This window comes from Microcebus murinus, chromosome 7, assembly GCF_040939455.1.
Source record: "Microcebus murinus isolate Inina chromosome 7, M.murinus_Inina_mat1.0, whole genome shotgun sequence".
In the NCBI taxonomy this organism is placed as follows: Eukaryota; Metazoa; Chordata; class Mammalia; order Primates; family Cheirogaleidae; genus Microcebus; species Microcebus murinus.
The window spans coordinates 103,593,989-103,611,418 of record NC_134110.1 but is presented as its reverse complement, the minus strand read 5'-3'; the positions used below and the strand labels follow the sequence as shown (position 1 = coordinate 103,611,418).

The following is a 17,430-nucleotide window of genomic DNA, read 5'->3' as shown; positions in this document are numbered from 1 at the left end:
CGAGGGGAAATGCCCAGGATGAGGAATGCAATGCTCACCTCTCATGGATACAGCAGATCGGGAAGAAATGTTGGAAAAACACACGGAGGGGAAAATGTAAGCACCCCCTTCCCCAGTGGCCACACTTACTTTGTTTCTTCTAAGCCCAGGCAAGTTACTTGCTAAAAGACATCAGCTGAATTTAAAACCAAGGGAATAACTGCCTGGTCTCATATTTCCTTCATGCACCATAATTTTATGGCATGTGGCCGCGACAGTGTGCGCTGAGTGTCATCGGCTCAGACGGCCCCTCCTGAGATCATTCCCATAGAACCCAAAATGGGAGGTGTGCACGATTTACACCACTGACATTTTGAGAATGGAGGAAGTGGAGTATTTCAGGTAAAGCCGCGTAATGTGGACTTTTCAGAGCTCGTGCTGTGAAGAAAAGAGAGCAGCAGAGTTAGTTCCAACGGAGGGAAAAATATGCCAGGGAAGAAAAAAGACTAAACCTCCCAAGATGTGAAGACAAAGGTAAAAAATAAACCCCTTGTGGTGTAGACTATAGGGTTTCGAAGATGTGCAATGGCACAGACAGAAGTCAGACAAGAAGCACCAAATCCAAAAGGAGGAACTACTCCAGCGCGCCGCGCTTGGCCGTGGAGCGTAGGTTTGCTGGCGAGAGGAGCGCAGCGCAGAACCGTGCCTAAGAAGAGCGCATCTGGGCGCCGCGCCCACGTGCTGTGAATGACCTGCCTTTGCTCGCCTTCTGGCGTTTTCACGCAAATAAAATCAATTTCATATAAGCACCAGGAAATCGAGATTTCTTCCGACAGAACCTGACTAGCTAGCAGGAGTGCTGCGGTCCTGGATCCAAAGGGGGGTGCAAGAGCTGGGCGCCCGCGGGCCTGCAGCGGCCGACAGTCTGGGCAGAGAGGAGGAGGGAGTGCGAGAGGTGGGCATCCTCCTGCCCGCCTGCGCCTCTCTCCTGGGGAGAGATCTGCCCTGAGTCTGCCCTGGTGAAGTCGCTTCAGACCTGAGCGGGGCCACCGGGAGGAGGAGCGTGGAGGCCCCGTCTCAGAGCTGGGGAAGCCGGATCGGATCGGGCGGGGAAGGCAGCAGGCCGGCCTGGGCTCGCACACCTACAGGGCCTCACTGCCTTCTTTTTATGACTTCAGGCAAGGATGGTATAAACTTGAAATAACCGAATGAGGCTATCATGAAAGATAAAAACTAGCATAGGTCACTAGATACACAATATTTAAAAATTTACTGTACATATATTTTTTCACCATCACGAGAGACACACTATGGAACATCGTTTGTGTGTGTATATCGCATGTACGCCTCATTGTGTTTGAACTGGCTTCAGAAATCAAGTTCACTTTCTAAATGCATACATTGTCAAAATTTTTTTAAGTTTGCTCTACAAGCCACTCTAAAATTCTGTAATTCTCTAAATGTTCTGGCCTGGAAGGTTCTGTCAATGGAACCTACAAATCCAGTTTCCACACATGGTTGATTGTCACCTCGGAGAACCAGAAACAGCTTTGACCAAAGCTGCTCATAATCCAATATTGTTTTTCTCTGTGTCCATAACTGTGGTTTCACTTTGTATTTCACTTCTGGATGCAGGCCCCACCCAGATGACAGGAGGACTGTCGGCCATGAGCAGACCAGCTCACATTAACCGTGGAACAGCGCAGAGCTCTCTTCCTCACTGGGAAGTTTGTCGCTGCTTGAAATCCCGGGCATATTAGCATTGCATTGAGAATAAATTGCCTCTATCTCAGCTGGAAGCATGAGAAATAAATTAATAGTAGGCTTTTAACATTTAGAGGATAATAGGATAGGGAAAGATATGAAGACAAAACCATAGTGACAGTTGTATGAAATAGTTAATGAATAAAATTGCAAAGACTCAATTGTTTCAGTCAGCAAATGTGACATATTTCCAAATTATAATCCGTGTTCCTCTCCTTTTAAACCATTAATTTCATATTTAGTAGAAAGTGTCAGGTTACTACATATTGAATCACCACTGCATGAAGCTTTCCAAATGTAAAATTTAAGAATTTGTGAGGTGGATTTAATACTGTAGTATGAAAATTCACATGATCTGATAACTGAAGCTATTATGATATAATTATTTATAATACACTAATCCTTCAGGTAGCATCTTCCAATAGTACAATATAAATTCCTTTCAATACACAGGATTGACAAAGGAAGACAAAATATAAATCAGTTTGGGCCACTGAACCTCTAACATTCCACACTTCTAACAAAGCACACCAACTCCTGTATGTCCATGGCTGCACACTGCGTCACCCGAGTTGAGCCTAGGCAACTGTTCTCTGTGGAGAATCCAGAGTCCCAGTAAATACAGTCCTGGAAAATGGGAGAAAATTACCTCCCCACACTGATCCCTGGAAGCCAACATCAGGGAAGGAAAGAGGCATCTGAGAATAAGCCAATGTCCTTTGTTTCTTTTAAACCACTGCTGTTACGTGCAAAATTCCTATTTCATAGCAAATGCTTTGGAGAAACATACTTTGAGATATTGTGGTCTAAGCCATCACGACACTATCTCAGGCAGAGAAATACATGTAAAAAATAAAGAAAATCGTTAGACTTAAAATCGCATAGATGCGGAAACAGCAGCGCGCAGCCAGGAGTGTGCCTGGCCCTCACCTGAGCTACGCCTCGCCTCGCAGTGGCTTGAGAGCTGCAGCGCGGATGCCCCAGAGCTGGTGCCAGCTGCAGGGGGTGCTGTCAGTGGAAAGCCTGGGGAGGTGGAAGCGCTCTGTCCATGGAGTCTGAGCTCTTCGAGGGCACAGTGGAAGAGGGTTCAGGTGCAAGGTCACCAGGGGAGGATCCCCTGAGGATATGTGAGGTGCTTGAAACCCCAGGCATATTAGCATTGCATTGAGAATAAATTGCTTCTTTCTCAGCTGGAAGCATGAGAAATAACTTAATAGTAGGCTTTTAACATTTAGAGGATAATAGGAAAGGGAAAGCTGTGGAGACAAAACCACAGTGACAGTTGTATGAAACAGGGTGCGGAGCGGAGCATGGGGAGCGTGTGCCGTGAGGGCGCAGAGGACAGGCACCAAGTCGGGAGGCGGGGAAGGAACCAGGGGAGGAAACCGGTCCTTGATTTCTATCTGACGCTGTTGCTGGTGGCCCCTCCTCACTGCTTTCACTGTACATTTGAAGTTCTTTGGATTCATTCCTCATTTCTCTTTTCTTTTCTATCCACGCTCACTCCCTAGATGCTCTTTATCCAGTGCCATGACTTTAAATAATGTTTATACTCTGAAAAGTCCTAAGTTTGTATCTCTAGTTCCTACAACTTCCCTGAACTCCAGTTCCACGTGACCAACTACAGAATTGACAGCACCAGGTTTAGCAGAAGTCTCGAACTCAAACAGCCCAAACCCAACACTCCGTGCCACTCTCCAAGCCCTGCATCAGACAACCTCCTTCTCCGCTCCTCCTCTAAGGTGAGGGCAGCCCCCGCCTTCCAAACACCTGGGAGCTATTCTTAGCACCTCACTTTCTCACATTCTAAGATTCAGTGAATCTTGTAATCCCTTCCTTTTTTTTTTTTATCTGAAGATAAAAAAATAATCTGGCCACTTCTCAACACCTCCAACCCTACCACAACAGACCAAGCCACCACCGTCTCTCCCCTGCATGTCATAAGTTACTGTCCCCACATTCTGCCACTGGTCTGTTCTCCAGATAGCAGCAAATGATCCTTCAAGTATGTAAACCTTCCAGTGTCTTCCATCTCACTGCTAATAGAAGCCAGGTCACCATCCCACAGGCTTATTTCTACTCTGGCCTCAAAGCAGCTATTCACTTTGTCCCTAGATCTCCAGGTGGGAGACACCAGTCCATCCTGGCCCCAGACTGCAGCAGACCCTGGAAGCAGCGCACCCTTCCCCCTGGAGAGGAGGAGATCGTAAAACAGCTCTTTCCAGAGAAGGCTTCTTCAAAAGTCCCTCTCCTAATCCCCATCTCCCAAATTTTTAATTCTTCATGCAGATGAATGTTTCTTATCACCTATTTTATAATGTCATTTTGGATGGCACCTCATTTGGGAGTATTCTTCCTTGGTAGCTTTCATTTAAAACCCCTGTTCCTTTTGGTTTTGTCTGTTTCTCCCCCCAGGACGTCGGAGCCCCAGTGCTGCAGAGGACAGGACAGTGTCTGGCACAAAGCAACTACTCAGTGTTGGCTGAATAAACGAGCGGTCTGCGGTTTCTTGGCCTGTGTTCTCAGGAGCTGGGCTGGGACTGGATGGAGCCAAACTGCCGGACTTTGCTGGCCAGGGCTTCGGTGGCCAGGGCCTCCGTTACTCGCCCCAGCTCATCCCACATCTGCCTTTACTCCAGCTTTGTCTTGTCTCAGGCAGCCTCCCTCCATAGCCTCCCACCTGGGCTCTCAGTCTCCAGTCTTGCTCCAATTTCTATTCCACATTGTAATGATAATCTCTTTAAAAACATGCCGTTTCCCTGCCTAAAATCTCAAATGGCCCAACATAAAGTTCACATACAGTATTCCCCCACTCTAGCCCAGAGTTTCCTGCTCAGTCTGCAAATTCTCAAGGCTTTGCAATTTAATGAGCTGGGTAACAGGGCCCTCATCTCTCCCACTGTTCTCAAGTCCTCCCAGAGTAATCTCTCTCGTGGCTTTTCTCATGGGACTGCCTTGGGCCTTACTCACTTCTCTGCTTGAAAATTTTCTGCACAGCCTTTAAGACCCAGTTTAAATTTCTTCTGATTTCCCTAGGCTTTTCTCCCCATTCCAGGAATAATTTGTGTTGTTATTCAATCATTCATGCCTTCATTCAAATCACATTTATTGGGTACAAGCTGAGTGTCTGATGTGATGAGTTGGTAATTCACAAATAAAGGAGATATCTCCATCCTCTAGGACTATTATAAACTAGTGGTGAAGAAAGAATGAAAAATAGACAAAATGTAGTGAGGCTAGCACCACTACAGAGACAAGGGATTACAGAGAGACTCCTTGATGACAAGTAGGAGATTGGGGAAAATGATGCATAATGTTCGGTTGGTGTTTTGAAGGACAAATAGGAATTTACGTCCAGATAAATAAGGTAGACACGGGAAAAGGAGATTCCAGGTAGAGGGAGTCATCTGTGGACCAATTCAGAACGTGCTGAGAGGTTGCAAGTTGCCAGGTAAGGCCAGGGCAGGAGTGGGTGAGGTGGTCAGTGCTCTGCACACCTGGGGACACCAGGAAGTGCCACGTCAGTGTTCTCGCACCACTTTCTGCACATACCATTGAACACGAATCCAATCATATTATCAATGTTCCTTAGATGCTTATCCTCTCTGACCATGGGTAGAACCCTTGGGAGTTATGAGGAAAGTGTCTTCCTCATCTTTCCATCCCATTCCTCCTTTCTTGCCTCGTGAGCACTGCCCAGGGTTTATGTCCAGCACAGTCTCCTCCCACAGGGAAAGAAAGTGCTCTTTGCAGGACTTGTGTGATTCCTGGCAAGTAGCCAGAACGCCCTGAGATCTAGTGTCCTTACTTGTCACAAATGAAAATAATAATCTTTTGGAAGTTCAATGAGGGTGAGTAAAATATTATCCATATACAGATGTGCAAAACACAAAGTACAGGCTATCACTTAATAATCATGATCATTTCGATATCATATACTTCTATTAGTTTTTTTCCTCTTTCCTTATTTAAAATTTTATGAAATTTTAAAGTACTCACCTGGTTCAAGGTTTTATATTAATAAAGATATATAATAGTTTGAAAATCCTCTAAGTAACTTTGTAAGCCACTGAGATATGAAACTTCAATTTAGGATTATAACTGAGGTATAATAAGACATATACCATTTTAATAATAAGATAGTTGAAAGGATATAGCTTCAGCCTTGCGTGGATTCTATTTTTCTGTGTTTCTGACTCTGAAAGGATGTCATTAAAGCTTCCTTTGAAATAAAGCTGTGCAATTTTAAAAAGCAAAATTTATATTTATAAAGATCCTTCAGAGATGAGTAACAGTATCACATAATTTGAATCAAAGAAACATGTTATATTCCTTCTATTCAATTTATGTAAAATATGTATGGTACAAAGCAGAGCTCTGATTATAAAAATACAGCCTCACCACTCTTGATTAGAAATATAACTTCAAGTCAACTCTAGAAAGAAGATAATTTTCACCTGGCCTATAGAGCAGATTAAACTGGCATTTAAGCCTGAGCCTCTGTGAGAATCTTGGCTTTGACAGACTTAAATTACAGCCTTTCCAAGAATATACTTTCGTTATTATTTCTCCTTCAAAGTAAAAGGATCGATAGTCAGAAAATCCACCATGATAAATAATTAGAATTTTTTTCATGGCTCTTCATTTTACTTTAAATTGATATTCTACCCCAGTATATGTCTAGATAAAATTAGTTTTAAAATATTAGCATTCCCCAGAGAGTGCCACGTTACTCTCATTTGCTAGAGAGAGATTAGAGTACAAAGAAATGATATAACTCACCTCAATCATACGATCCTTCCTGGTCTTGCAATTGGCTACATAGCAAGTCATTCCTTGGAAGTATAGCAAGTAAAATGTTGCCAGAGCCTCTTTAACTGTTTCCTGATGCTAGAGATCAACTAAGACATATGAATTATGCATTTAATAGATAGTGCCTTAAAGGAGTTAAAATGCCTCTAAGGCCCTACTTCAATACCAAAGCCTGACAAAGAAAAGAATTACAAGCTTGTAAAGCCATAGAGCTTGATACCGTCCACTCTTATTAACCCCAGCTATCAAAAAGTTCTAATTATCTAGTTTTTATTTATTTAACGTAGTCTGCATATTCTGTCCTCTTCTTTCTTCGAAGAAAAAGTATCAAAAGCAAAATAGAACAACATTAGGGATTTATTTCAATTAATTACAATCCTTCATCACTGATTCTCAGCCCTGATTGAACATTATAATTGCCTGGAGAAATTCTTTTTAAAAATGTGATGTCAGGTACTCACTCTGAGAGATTCTGATTTAAGTAGGCTAGGTGGGACCCAGTCATTGTTATTTTTCAGAAATTCTTTAGGTGATTCTTATGTGAAGCTCTAATGGAAAACCACTGCTTTATAACAATAAAATATAATCCTATATGATAATCACAATTTACTGAAGTATATTAAAGTACTTTCTGAAGAAAATGTTAATTATGTAGTGTACAAAGTGCTTTTCCTGCACTCAAACAAGTTTAAAACCAACAACCCAAATACGCATAATAATGGTCAGGGAACTGAAGTAGTCAGCAGTAGAACCATTTCCTCTCCATTTTAGATACAATTGACTGTATCTTGCTAAGACTTGGTCTAGCTTCTTTGCCAGAGCAGTGAATTTGTTATTTCTAAAATGCCAGTGCAAAATAAAATTCATCATACTAGCATTATATGGCATGTCAAAGATGAGTGATAACACTATTACATGTGCAATTGCTTATTATGTGTTTTATCAAGGGACAATTTTATAGGAACTTGTTCCTTTTCCTAACTGATGACAAGCTTTCAACTAGCTTCAGAGGAAAAGCTGAGATTAATTGCAATCTAGTACATTGCAAGTGTTGCTTCTAGTTTGTGAAGATCAGTGTCTAATCAATAAAATATTAATGACTATTTTATAGCCCTTCTAAATTAGCAGCTAAAGGCAAAGAGTTGTTTTGTTCTCTACTCTACTCCTTTCTAGTTGAGTGTAAAATCAAAAGAAACATAATTTAGGTTTTGATTAATGTTGACTTTAACAGATTGCTTCTGTTTAGTGCAGTTAGTTCCCCAATTTATCTTCATATAATGGCAAGGCTGTATCTACAACAAACCTCTTTAAGGCTTCTGTTTCTTAACAGTGTTCTTCCTCGACTTCACAGTCAATGTATCTTGTTTTGTTTTTATCATAGGCTACTTTAACAGGTTATTATTTTTTTTTTTGTAAGTACAAATAAGAAATAAATGGCCAACTCTCATGGATAAGAGCTTCCGCGGGCATCACTGTAACTCAGAGAGGGACTCCAACTCTGAGTTTGCAATTAGCCCACGGTGCTCCTGAAGCTCTGTCTGGGCACAGATCACCCACGCCCAGGCCAAAGACCAACAGAGGCCCTGTTCCCAATAAGCACACAGTAACCGTGGGAATCAAGACCTGTGTACATGAAGCAATCACAGCATAAGACAATATATGTCAGGTTCTAAATTATAGGATATGGCTGTGTCTTTTCATTGGTAAAAAGGACTGAGATTATTATGTGCTGAAGTTATCAGAAAGAATGTTAATGTAATCTTCATTTGTGTCTCAAGGATCTCTTATAGAGAGAGGAGCATGGGGAAAAGGTCAGTGATAGGAAAATAACATAAATCATAGCACGAAAAAAATACTAATCTTGCTCGAGGATTCTATGCACTATGGAAGTAAAAGGAAGTGAATTCTAAGTTATATTACCCGGTACCCTGAGAATGAGAGAGGAGAATCTTCTTTCATAGCTGCGGGTGGCATGGGACAATTGTATATTAATGAGAAAGAAAGTGACTCATGGTATGTCTGACAGAGAGGGAAAGAATGAGCTAGAAAGCAGAAATCATGGGGGCAGAAAAACCCTTCACATAATGAAGAAAGGCACAGTGGGAGGAAGAGCCGAATTAAAGGCTAATATAAGTCAAAAGGGATGGGAAACAAAAGATGATTCTGGGATTTTTGTCAGATATTTTAAAAACAGAAATGGGAACTTTGGAATAAGAAACTGATTTGACCATTAGGAAATTGGAAATGTTGAAATATGGTTGATTTTTCTTATTTTGAGTGAATGAGAAGAAAAATAAAAGCAATAATTGTCATTGGTAATTTTAATTCTGAGACCAAAATAAAGTAAGATGTAAAAATCTAGATTATATATGAAGGATGAAAACTAATGCATAAGTGTTACCTAAGTCCAAGACTGATCAGGAATCCCCTGAAGAAATGGAGAAAAAGAACAGAAGGAAGGGAAGGAGGGAGGAGGAAGACCTGGAGCTAGAACGGCAATACAGCTAGAGGTTGAGTTCTTGGAGAAAACAGACCAAGAGATCAACAGCCACCACGAGGAAAATGTGCAACACTTGAGTAAGTGCTGAAAGGGGCATTCTCTCAAGGAGCATGTAGCAATAATAATGAGAAACCAAGGTACCCAAAGCGATTGAAAGTTGGGACTCCTGGCCTTATAGTAAAAATAAGCTCGATTAAACAAAAACCAACAACTTTTCTTGGACCCACCAGAGAACTAAAGTCTCAGGGCAAAGAGCCATCCCCAAATCAGACACCTCTGGGGAGATAAAAAAAAAAAAAAACAACAACAACAACTTTGGATTTGCTTACCTGGAGTAGAAAACCACAGGATGCCACCAGTGGGCAGGAACAGCAAGGTAGAAGTTCTGAGGGCGGGCTGGAGGCCACTGCGGCTCGGTTGGTTACAGGACGCCCGCACTGTCGCCGGCTGCCCCGGGACCTGGCTAGGCGCCACCGGGAGGCATGACGGGAGTCCCGCGCTGTCCCGTGAGCCCCCAGGCGCGGGAGAAGGCGCCACCACGGGGCATGACGGGAGTCCCACTGCTGTCCCGAGATAGTCCAGGCGCGAGAGGAGGCGCCACCGCGGGGCATGACGGGAGTCCCGCTGCTGTCCCGCGAGCCCCCAGGCGCGGGAGAAGGCGCCACCACGGGGCATGACGGGAGTCCCGCCGCTGTCCCGCGAGCCCCCAGGCGCGGGAGAAGGCGCCACCACGGGGCATGACGGGAGTCCCGCCGCTGTCCCGAGATCGTCCAGGCGCGAGAGGAGGCGCCACCGCGGGGCATGACAGGAGTCCCACCGCTGTCCCGCGAGCCCCCAGGCGCGGGAGAAGGCGCCACCGCGGGGCATGACGGGAGTCCCGCTGCTGTCCCGCGAGCCCCCAGGCGCGGGAGAAGGCGCCACCACGGGGCATGACGGGAGTCCCGCCGCTGTCCCGCGAGCCCCCAGGCGCGGGAGAAGGCGCCACCACGGGGCATGACGGGAGTCCCGCCGCTGTCCCGAGATCGTCCAGGCGCGAGAGGAGGCGCCACCGCGGGGCATGACAGGAGTCCCACCGCTGTCCCGCGAGCCCCCAGGCGCGGGAGAAGGCGCCACCGCGGGGCATGACGGGAGTCCCACTGCTGTCCCGAGATCGTCCAGGCGCGAGAGGAGGTGCCCCCGCGCAGCCTGACCCGGCCCTGCCTCCTGGCAGAGTGAGGTCTCGACCTTGGCAAGGACTTGGTTGAGGGCGTCAGTGAAATGCCCTCCCGGTCTGCCCCTCTTCTACCCAACTCCAGCTTCTGTTTCCCCCCAGAAAAGCCAGTGAAAGAAAAGAATGCTCTGTCTAGGTGGGAGAGGGCTTCAGAGCCGGGGGCGGGAGGCCTGCAGCGGGCAGGGCTGGGCGGGTGGCCTTCCCCGTGGCCCGAGGAGGGAAGGGACAGTGACCGCCACACCATGCAGGCGCAGCCCACCTGCACCTGGAAGGCCAAAGTTCGACCCAAAGATTAGAGAATGTCCACCCACCATTTCCTACTGTAAGATACTGGGCTATAAGGACAATGGACACCTTCCAGCTTCTGTTTACTGCTTGTCTGCTAACCGCAAGGCATTATGAGTGTATTATGGGATGCAGAGGAGAAAGATAACATGGAAACCGGAGTCTCTCTGCTAGGACCCCGAATAGGTTAGGGCCTATCAGGGGCAGGATGAAGTAAGAATCACTGTGGGGGTGGATGCATGACCAGTGTGTAAACAACTGAGTTATAAAAGAGTCTCTAACACACAAAGGAGGGTCCCTGCCCAAAGAAGAGGCCACTGCTGCTGGGACTCTAGGGGCTCGGACCCTAGGTCAAGCTAGACAATAAAACTCCTTTTGATAATTACAGCCTTGGTGACTCTGTCTCTCTGTCCTGCGGCCCTGCGGATCTCGAAAATAACACTATCACACAGGCTTAACAGTAACTGTGGCTTCAGTGGGCAAAGCTCTCAGGAGCAGCAAAGGCCGAAACCCAAAAGGGAAGTGACAACGAGGTTCACCGAAGGAAACTGGAGACTCTCAAGCGGCTTGTTCCAACAAACCCCAGTCCCAGCCACCTTCTGGCCAGATGACCATACATCCTCGCCCTACAGCCCACGCCCCGCGGCCCTTGCTGCCTCATGCAACATTTCTTTGTTAAACAAACAAACAAAAAAGGAGATGTGCCAAAAGTCAAGAGTAAACACAGTCTGAAGAAGCACCCACCAGAACCAGACTCGAATATGACCAAGGTGCCGGAATTTATAAGACAGGGAATTTAAAATATCCATGTCTAACGTCTTAGAGAGTCTACTAGAAAAAGTAAACAACTTACAAGACTAGAGAAATAATCTCAGAGAGATGGAAACTATATAAAAAAGGAAATGCCAGCTCAAAAAACATAACAACAAACAAGAAAAGGATAAAGATAAAAATATTTAATAAATCTAGATAAAGATATTTTTTACTCCTTCTTTGGGGTTCTCTGTTTTGATTACTATTCGGTCTCATCTGTGGAAATGAGTTATGAAATGATATGAGACTAAATAAGAATGTTCATTTTTCTGACAGGGAAATAGCAAGCTGAGCTCTGGCATTAAAGGGCTCATTGAAAAACTTACAGTGGAATAGAGGACACTGAAACACATCACCAGATGAGTCCATTTTTCATTGAAAATATAATACATTCATTTTCTTCTATTGTAATTGACATTATAAAGGATGTAATAGAAGCCTTTTCTCATTTAATACAATCATTTTTTGTGAGAGACTTACAACCATAATCTGATTTAGTCTCTTTATCTAGAGATGGAATTACCAACAGCAGTGGTATCTTTTTGAGACCAAACTTTGCCATAAGAAAAAGATAATTATTTCAGTGATAACTTAAAATTGTTCACAATCATAAAATGTCAGCTATGCATCCTGCAGTTTAGAAGAAACACAGTATGAGAGGTACATAGCTAAACATCTATAGTGTGTCTAAACAAATGTTATGTGAAAAATTAATCAAGATATTAGGATTTATGAGTGATATACACTTAAAATTTCTCATATATAATAGAAGTAAGTTGTGAAACACCTACAAGATTTACTCATTGCTATTCTGAACTAATATTGGCTTTGATAATCAAAATTATAAACTACATTTTAAAAATAAAATTTTCTCTCTATACAATTTGTGTATGCCGTCAATATGGCCAGGCATCTGTGGTTTATAGGAAACAATTGGCCTGTGGTCTAAAGACCTGGATTCTAATCTTGTTCTGCCATTGATTTGCCTTGTGATTTAGAGAAAGTCAGTTCTTTCCCAAATATGAAGTTCTTTTTCACTAACTAGCTGTCAGTTTCAACAACTAAAAAATAAAACAAAAAACAAATGAAAGGAGATGCCAAGTCACTTCCAGCATGATATGAAAATGCTTTTAGGAAATGGAAGCTAACATCCAGGACCCTAAAATTACTACAAATCTGCATTAGCAGTCAAGTGTTACCATGGAGACTTCTATATTCATTTTTAAAGTAGACGACAATAGCCCCATTAAAAAGATATATGACCAGAAGCTTTTGAAAAAAGAAGATAGACAAGTAGCCAATAAACATATGAAAAAATGCTCAACATCACTAATCATTAGGGAAATGCAAATTAAAACCACAATGAGATATCACCTTCTCCAGTTAGAGTGACTTTTATTAAAAAGTCCAAAGACAATAGATGTTGATGTGGATGCAGGGATAAAAGAATGCTTATACACTGTTGATAGTACAACCTCTATGGAAAACTGTATGGAGATTCCTCAAAGAACTAAAACTAGACCTACCATTTGATCCAGCTATCCCATTACTGAGTATTTACTCAAAGAAAAAGAAATAATTTTATCAAAAGGATACCTGCACGCAAATGTTTATTGCAGCACAATTCACAATTGCAAAGATGCACAATCAGCCCAAGTGCCCATCAATACATGAGTGGATTAACAAAATGTGCTATCTGTACACTATGGAATACTACACAACCACAAGGAAGGATGAATTAAGGCCTTTTGCAACAATTCGAATGAAATTGGAGACCATTATCTTAAGCGAAATATCTAATAGATGCAGAAAAAGCAGTTGACAAAGTCCAACACACCTTTATGATAAAAACTCTGAACAAAATAGGCATAGACGGTTCTTATCTTAAAATTATCAAACCCATTTATGACAAACCCACAGCCAATATCATACTGAATGGGAAAAATTAAAGCCATTCCCACTTCCAACCGGAACTAGACAAGGATGCCCACTATCTCCTCTCCTATTCAACATAATGCTCGAAGTCCTAGCTATAGAAATCAGGCAAGAGAAGGATATTAAGAGCATCCAAGTGGGTGCAGATGAGATCAAACTCTCAATTTTCAAAGATGATATGATGTTATACCTAGAAAACCCCATGGATTCCTCCAAGAGACTCCTAGATTTGATAAATGAATTCAGTAAACTCTCAGGTTACAAAATCAATATACACAAATCAGAGGCATTCATATATGCCAAAATCCGTCAAGCCAAAGCTCAAATAAAAAATGCAATTCCTTTTATTATAGCCCCAAAGAAAATTAAATATCTAGGAATATATCTAACGAAAGATACAAAAGACTTACACAAGGAGAACTATGAAATGCTAAAAAAAAAAAAAAAGAAAGAAATTGTAGAAGATGTAAATAGATGGAAAAATATACCTTGTTCATAGATTGGTAGAATCAATATCATTAAAATGTCAGTATTACCTAAAGTCATCTACAGAATTAATGCAATCCCCATCAAAATATCACCATCATTCTTCACAGATCTAGAAAAAATAACTCTTTGCTTTCTATGGAACCAGAAAAAAACACATATAGCCAAAGCAATCTTAAGTAAAAAGAACAAACTGAGAGGCATCAGTCTTCCTGACTTCAAGCTGTACTATAAAGCAATAGTAATTAAATCAGCCTAGTAATGGCATAAGAACAAACTCATTGATGTTTGAAATTGGTCTAAGATTCCAGAGATGAAATCATCTGCATATGGTAACCTAATCTTGATAAAGCAGACAAAAATATACATTGGGGAAAAGAATCTATCTTCAATAAATGGTGCTGGAAAAACTGGATATCTACATGCAGAAGAAGGAATCAGGATCCCTACCTCTCACCTCTCACAAAATTCCATTCAAGATGGATAACAGACTTAAACCTAAGACATGAAACCCTAAGAATCCTAGAAGAAGATGTTGGGAAAACCCTTTCTGACATTGGCCTAGGCAAAGAATTTTTGAAGAAGATCCCCAAAGCAATCACTGCAGCAACAAAAATAAACAAATGGGATCTGATCAAACTAAAAAGCTTCTGCTCAGCCAAAGAAACTATCATTGGAGCCAAGAGACAACCTACAAAATGGGAGAAAATATTTGCCCTCTACACTTCTGATAAAGGTCTGATAACAAGAATCTATCTAGAACTCAAAAGATTTAACAAGAAAAAATCAAACAACCCCATCAAGAAATGGGCAACAGAAATGAACATAAACTTTTCCAAAGAAGACAGAATAATGACCAGCAAACATAAAAAATTGCTCAACATCTCTAATTATTAGAGAAATGCAAATCAAAACCACAATGAGATATCATCTAACCCCAGTGAGATTGGCCCATATCAAGAAATCCCAAAGCAACAAATGCTGGTGAGGATGCAGAGAGACAGGAACATTCTTACACTGCTGGTGGGACTGCAAATTAGTGCAACCTTTGTGGAAAAGAATTTGGAGATACCTCAAAGAGCTAAAAATATAAATACCATTCCACTCATTAATAGCATTGTTAGGCATCTACCCAAAAGAGCATAAGACATTCTATTATAAAGACATCTGCACCTGAATGTTTATCGCAGCACAATTCACCATTGCAAGGATGTGGAAACAACCCAAGTGCCTGTCAATTCATGACTGGATAATTAAAATTGGGTATATGTTTACAATGGAATACCACTCAATTCTAAAAAATGACAGCGAGCTAACACCGCTTATATTATCCTGGATTGAGCTTAAGCCCATTATCCAAAGTGAGGTGACACAAGATCAGAAAAATGGGCTCCACGTGTACTCACCGCCATATGGGTACTGACTGTTATCATTATGGTGCTCAAAGGGAGGTGGTGTTCACCAGAGATTTGGGGTGGGGGGTGGAAGGTAGACCCACATCTGAGGGATGCAGCGAACAGTGTGGATGAGAAGGGCATACCTCTAACCTTTGCTAAGTAAAGGCAAAGTTATAAAATCTAACCAAATGTTATATATATTAAAAAAATTTATCAGGTGTCGGGCAGGTGGGGGGAGGGGATGGGTTTATATATATACATTATATAAGTGCATTGTGCATTGTCAAGGGCAGGGACACGCTTGAAGTTCTAACTCGAGGGGGGGGGAGTTAATAGCAATGTATGTAACCTTAACATTTGTACCCCCATATTACGCTGAAATAAAAAAAGAAAGAAAGAAAGACATAAAAATAAACACCACATGTGTGCTCGTTATTAAATTGGAACTAACTGATGAGCACACAGGTGCACAGAGGGAAGTAAAACTCAGTGGAAATCAAGCAGTGGGGAGGAGGGAGGAGGGAATGGCAAAAACCTACCTAACAGGTACAACGAACACTATCTGGGTGATGGACACACTTATAACCCTGACTCAAGCATTATAAAATCGATACATGTAACCAAAAACATTTGTACCACATAATATTTTTTAAATTAAAAATAAACGAAGTGGACAAACGAAACCTATCCCCCCTGAGGGATCTGGCCCAGGGCAGCCTGAGCAACAAAAGGAGAAGAATTTTAATTGATTCAAGATGGAACTAGACCACGCTAGATTTTTTTTTTAATTCCTGGAAGAAATCAGAAATATTCTCTAATCTTCCAGAGATGAAATTAGGGCTGGAAAAGGAAAATCTCCAAGAATGTTTAAAGCGAGCAATATGAAAAAAGGTAAGTTTCATGTCTGAACTCTGCCAAGCTCAATCCCTTCAATAAATGCTTTAAGCAAGTAACTGGGGCTTCTGCAGCAGAAGGGCACATTCAGATGCACAGGTGGTGTCACCTGTACTGATGGACTCTCCTACAGGCATAGGCCACCTAGGTCCCTCATGACCTCCAAGGGATTATGAATAGAGTTATACCAATGGAGATATGACTTTGTTTTGAACATAATAATATTATACGTTCTTAAATACTCCCCCTTACATGAAATTTAATTGTTTTAATCCTCTGAAAAGCCATGTTTTCATGTAAAGAAAAGAGATAACTACAAAGTACATAAAGGATATATAATAAATATTAGCTATTAGTAAATTAATGTTAAAAATTAAAGTTCTTCTTTCTAAGAAGCATGTGGTGGAATTTGGAAATAACAAAAATGGCTGGCACATCATAGACAATTAGATCGGCAGCCTGGTTTTCTCTAAAAGAGCAATGCATTTAAACAGTTATGAGCTTTTAAAAAATATCCCTAAATATCTTTCATTGAGCTTTTTGAAATGTCATCACAACTCTCAATATTTAGGCAAATTTTCCCGCTTAATATAGAATCAAGGATACCACATAAATGTGTAGTAGTAGGTTATTATTTTGGGTGTGAAACTTTTCTCACGATACCAGTATCACCTGAAAAAATGAAACCATTAATATGAAATAAAAATTTTTCTTGATGAATTTTTTACTTCTCTTTCAAAAGGTATATTTTGAACAGTTTGGATGTGTTAGTCAAATGCTTCTTGTACTTATGTTCACACCTAAGTTACAGAATGGGAAATCATTAAATTCTATTATATGGTCACTGTTCCTCTCCCAAAATAGAAACAGCACAGTTTTATAGGAAATAGCTCTTGGGAGTTTTCCAACCCGAAACTGCAATTTTGAGACTTTTGGAATCTTTGAACAAGTTGAAGGTTAGAAATGTAAAAGTTCCAAACCAACCCAGAAAACACTGAAATTGCTGAAGTGCACGCCTAGCCTTGTTGAAACAAGCGCAGGTTGAACTGTTCTTCATGAGGTGCCGTCCCACAAGACCGAGAGCTAAACAGAGGGAAGAACAATCTTAAAGTAAACACGGCTTTGCTTTTCAGTTATAAAAATTGCTAGTTGAGTTTATATGTTACCTTTATCCAAAAAAAAAAAAAAAATCTTTTAAAAGAGTCTACATAAATCACTGTCCTTACAACAGGCAGGTATAGGAAAGCTCTGTGAAGCTCGGTTTTTGTCTGACCCGCCCATTATTTTTAAGGGCATTATTATTTTGTAAAAGTTACATATTGCTTTAAATGGGTGGATTTTATGGTATTTAAATT

The 17,430-nt window shown here is 41.7% G+C and overlaps 1 protein-coding gene across 1 annotated transcript in view; it reads right to left on the bottom strand.

The window, feature by feature from the left end:
* The window catches only part of PXDNL (peroxidasin like), a 267,746-nt gene that overhangs the window by 187,849 nt on the left and 62,467 nt on the right, over nucleotides 1–17,430 (bottom strand).